The sequence below is a fragment of the Seriola aureovittata genome, chromosome 1 (genome assembly GCF_021018895.1).
Source record: "Seriola aureovittata isolate HTS-2021-v1 ecotype China chromosome 1, ASM2101889v1, whole genome shotgun sequence".
Classification (NCBI taxonomy): domain Eukaryota; kingdom Metazoa; phylum Chordata; class Actinopteri; order Carangiformes; family Carangidae; genus Seriola; species Seriola aureovittata.
The window spans coordinates 5001182-5007181 of NC_079364.1; positions in this window are offsets into that span (position 1 = coordinate 5001182).

Genomic DNA, 6000 nt, shown 5'->3' on the forward strand with positions numbered 1-6000 from the left:
CTTTTTATGCCTTACTATACTATGACTTTTTATGCCTTTTTTTTGCCTTACTATACTATGACTTTTCATGCCTTACTATACTATGACTTTTTATGCCTTACTGAACTATGACATTTTATGCCTTAATATACTATGACTTTTTTATGCCTTTTTTTTTGCTTTACTATAATATGACTTTTTTAATGCTTTTTTTTTGCCTTATTATACTATGACTTTTTTATGCCTTTTTTTGCCTTACTATACTATGACTATTTTATGCCTTTTTTGCCTTACTATACTATGACTTTCTTATGCCTTTTTTTTCCTAACCATACTATGACTTTTTATACCTTACTATACTATGACGCTTTTATGACTTTTTATGCCTTACTTAACTATGACTTTTTATGCCTTACTTAACTATGACTTTTTATGCCTTAATATACTATGACCTTTTTATGCCTTTTTTTGCCTTACTATACTATGACTTTTTGTGCCTTACTACACTATGACTTTATTATGCCTTTTTTTGCCTTACTATACTATGACTTTTTATGCCTTTTTTTTGCCTTACTATACTATGACTTGTCATGCCTTACTATACTATGACTTTTTATGCCTTACTGAACTATGACTTTTTTATGCGTCTTTTGCCTTACTATATTATGACTTTTTATTCCTTACTTTACTATGACTTTTTTATGCCTTCTTTTTTGCCTTACTATAATATGACTTTTTTAATGCTTTTTTTTTGCCTTATTATACTATGACTTTTTTATACCTTTTTTTGCCTTATTATACTATGACTATTTTATGCCTTTTTTGCCTTACTATACTATGACTTTCTTATGCCTTTTTTTTCCTAACCATACTATGACGCTTTTATGCCATACAATACTATGACGCTTTTATGCCTTTTTTTTGCCTTACTATACTATGACTTTTTATGCCTTGCTACACTATGACTTTATTATGCCTTTTTTTGCCTTACTATACTATGACTTTTTATATCAAACAATACTATGATGCTTTTATGCCTTATGATACTGTGACTTTTTTATGCCTTTTTTTGCCTTACTATACTATGACTTTTCATGCCTTATTATACTATGCCTTTTTTTTGCCTTACTATACTATGACTTTTCATGCCTTATTATACTATGACTTTTTATGCCTTTTTTTCCCTTACTATACTATGTCTTATTATGCGTTATTATACTATGACTTTTTTATGCCTTTTTTTTTGCCTTACTATACTATGACTTTTTATGCCTTACTAAACTATGACTTTTTTATGCCTTTTTTTTCCTTACTATACTATGTCTTATTATGCCTTATTATACTATGACTTTTTTATGCCTTTTTTTTTGCCTTACTATACTATGACTTTTTATGCCATACAATACTATGATGCTTTTATGCCTTACTATACTATGGCTTTTTTATGCTTTTTTTTTGCCTTGCTATCCTATGACTTTTTATACCATACAATACTATGATGCTTTTATGCCTTATGATACTGTGACTTTTTTATGCCTTTTTTTTGCCTTACTATACTATGACTTTTTATGCCTTACTACACTATGACTTTATTATGCCTTTTTTTGCCTTACTATACTATGACTTTTTTATGCCTTTTTTTTTGGCATACTATACTATGACTTTTTATACCAAACAATACTATGATGCTTTTATGCCTTACTATACTATGACTTTTTTATGCATTTTTTTTTTGCCTTACTATCCTATGACTTTGTATACCATACAATACTATGATGCTTTTATGCCTTATGATACTGTGACTTTTTTATGCCTTTTTTTTGCCTTACTATACTATGCCTTTTTTTGCCTTACTATACTATGACTTTTTATGCCTTTCTATACTATGACTTTTTATGCCTTTTTTGCCTTACTATACTATGACTTTTCATGCCTTACTATACTATGACTTTTTATGCCTTACTATACTATGTCTTATTATGCCTTATTATACTATGACTTTTTTATGCCTTTTTTCGCCTTACTATACTATGAATTTTTATACCTTACTAAACTATGACTTTTTATGCCTTTCTATACTATGACTTTTTATGCATTTTTTGCCTTACTATACTATGACTTTTCATGCCTTACTATACTATGACTTTTTTATGCCTTCTTTTTTGCCTTACTATAATATGACTTTTTTAATGCTTTTTTTTGCCTTATTATACTATGACTTTTTATGCCTTTTTTTTTGCCTTATTATACTATGACTATTTTATGCCTTTTTTGCCTTACTATACTATGACTTTCTTATGCCTTTTTTTTCCTAACCATACTATGACGCTTTTATGCCATACAATACTATGACGCTTTTATGCCTTTTTTTGCCTTACTATACTATGACTTTTTATGCCTTACTACACTACGACTTTATTATGCCTTTTTTTTGCCTTACTATACTATGACTTTTTATGCCTTACTATACTATGACTTTTTATGCCTTTTTTTGCCTTACTGAACTATGACTTTTTATGCCTTAATATACTATGACTTTTTTATGCCTTTTTTTGCCTTACTATACTATGACTTTTTTATGCCTTACTATACTATGACTTTTTATGCCTTACTGAACTATGACATTTTATGCCCTAATATACTATGACTTTTTTATGCCTTTTTTTTTGCCTTACTATACTATGACTTTTTATGCCTTACTAAACTATGACTTTTTTATGCCTTTTTTTCCTTACTATACTATGTCTTTTTATACCATACAATACTATGATGCTTTTATGCCTTATGATACTGTGACTTTTTTATGCCTTTTCATGCCTTATTATACTATGACTTTTTATGCCTTATGATACTGTGACTTTTTATGCCTTAATATACTATGACTTTTTTATGCCTTTTTTTTGCCTTACTATACTATGACTTTTTATGCCTTACTAAATTATGACTTTTTTATGCCTATTTTTGCCTTACTATATTATGACTTTTTATGCCTTACTATACTATGGCTTTTTTATGCCTTCTTTTTTGCCTTACTATACTATGACTTTTTTAATGCTTTTTCTTTGCCTTATTATACTATGACTTTTTTATGCCTTTTTTTTTGCCATACTATACTATGCCTTTTTTTGCCATACAATACTATGACGCTTTTATGACTTTTTATGCCTTACTTAACTATGACTTTTCATGCCTTAATATACTATGTCTTTTTTATGCCTTTTTTTGCCTTACTATACTATGACTTTTTATGCCTTACTATACTATGACTTTTTTATGCCTTTTTTTTTGCCTTACTATACTATGACTTTTTATGCCTTACTATACTATGACTTTTCATGCCATACAATACTATGACGCTTTTATGCCTTTTTCATACTTTGCTATACTATGACTTTTTATGCCTTCCAATACTGTTACTTTTGTATGCCTTTTTTTGCCTTACTATACTATGACTTTTTATACCTTACAATACTATGACTTTTTTATGCAATTTTTCTTTCTTTTTTATATTATGACTTTTAATGCCTTGCTGTACTATGACCTTTTATGCCTTTTTTTTTGCCTTACTATACTATGACTTTTTATGTCATACAATACTATGATGCTTTGATGCCTTATGATACTGTGACTTTTTTATGCCTTTTTTTGCCATACAATACTATGACGCTTTTATGACTTAATATACTATGACTTTTTTATGCCTTTTTTTTCCTTACTATACTATGACTTTGTTATGCCTTTTTTTGCCTTACTATTCTATGACTTTTTTATGCCTTTTTTTGCCTTACTATCCTATGACTTTTTATACCATACAATACTATGATGCTTTTATGCCTTATGATACTGTGACTTTTTTATGCCTTTTTTGCCTTACTATACTATGGCGTTTTATGCCTTACTGAACTATGACATTTTATGCCTTAATATACTATGACTTTTTTGTGCCTTTTTTTTGCCTTATTATACTATGACTTTTTATGCCTTACTAGAGTTATGACTTTTTATGCCTTTTTTTGCCTTACTATACTATGACTTTTTTATGCCTTACTACACTTTGACTTTATCATGCCTTTTTTTTGCCTTTTTTTGCCTTACTATACTATGACTTTTTTAATGCTTTTTTTTGCCTTATTATACTATGACTTTTTTATGCCTTTTTTTGCCATACTATACTATGCCTTTTTTTGCCTTGCTATACTATGACTTTTTTATGCCTTTTTTTTGCCATACTATACTATGCCTTTTTTTGCCTTACTATACTATGACTTTTTTATGCCTTACTATACTATGACTTTTTATGCATTACTGAACTATGACTTTTTATGCCTTTTTATGCCTTACTTTACTATGACTTTTTATGCCTTAATATACTATGACCTTTTATGCCTTTTTTTGCCTTACTATACTATGACTTTTTGTGCAATACAATACTATGACGCTTTTATGACTTTTTTTGCCTTACTATACTATGACTTTTTATGCCTTACTACACTATGACTTTATTATGCCTTTTTTTGCCTTACTATACTATGACTTTTTATGCCTTTTTTTTGCCTTACTATACTATGACTTGTCATGCCTTACTATACTATGACTTTTTATGCCTTACTTAACTATGACTTTTTATGCCTTAATATACTATGACCTTTTTATGCCTTTTTTTGCCTTACTATACTATGAATTTTTATGCCTTACTAAACTATGACTTTTTTATGCGTCTTTTGCCTTACTATATTATGACTTTTTATTCCTTAATTTACTATGACTTTTTTATGCCTTCTTTTTTGCCTTACTATAATATGACTTTTTTAATGCTTTTTTTTTGCCTTATTATACTATGACTTTTTTATGCCTTTTTTTGCCTTATTATACTATGACTATTTTATGCCTTTTTTGCCTTACTATACTATGACTTTCTTATGCCTTTTTTTTCCTAACCATACTATGACTTTTTATACCTTACTATACTATGACTTTTGTATGCCTTTTTTTGCCTTACTATACTATGACTTTTCATGCCATACAATACTATGACGCTTTTATGACTTTTTATGCCTTACTTAACTATGACGCTTTTATAACTTACGATACTGTGACTTTTTTATGCCTTTTTTTTCCCTGACTATACTATGACGCTTTTATGCCATACAATACTATGACGCTTTTATGCCTTTTTTTGCCTTACTATACTATGACTTTTTATGCCTTACTATACTATCACTTTATAATGCCTTTTTTTTGCCTTACTATACTATGACTTTTTATGCCTTAATATACTATGACTTTTTTATGCCTTTTTTTTTGCTTTACTATAATATGACTTTTTTAATGCTTTTTTTTTGCCTTATTATACTATGACTTTTTATGCCTTTTTTTGCCTTACTATACTATGACTATTTTATGCCTTTTTTGCCTTACTATACTATGACTTTCTTATGCCTTTTTTTTCCTAACCATACTATGACTTTTTATACCTTACTATACTATGACTTTTGTATGCCTTTTTTGCCTTACTATACTATGACTTTTCATGCCATACAATACTATGACGCTTTTATGACTTTTTATGCCTTACTTAACTATGACGCTTTTATGACTTACGATACTGTGACTTTTTTATGCCTTTTTTTTCCCTGACTATACTATGACGCTTTTATGCCATACAATACTATGACGCTTTTATGCCTTTTTTTGCCTTACTATACTATGACTTTTTATGCCTTAATATACTATGACTTTTTATGCCTTACTATACTATGACTTTTTATGCCTTACTGAACTATGACATTTTATGCCTTAATATACTATGACTTTTTTATGCCTTTTTTTGCCTTACTATACTATGACTTTTTTATGCCTTACTATACTATGACTTTTTATGCCTTACTGAACTATGACATTTTATGCCCTAATATACTATGACTTTTTTATGCCTTTTTTTTTGCCTTACTATACTATGACTTTTTATGCCTTACTAAACTATGACTTTTTTATGCCCTTTTTTTCCTTACTATACTATGT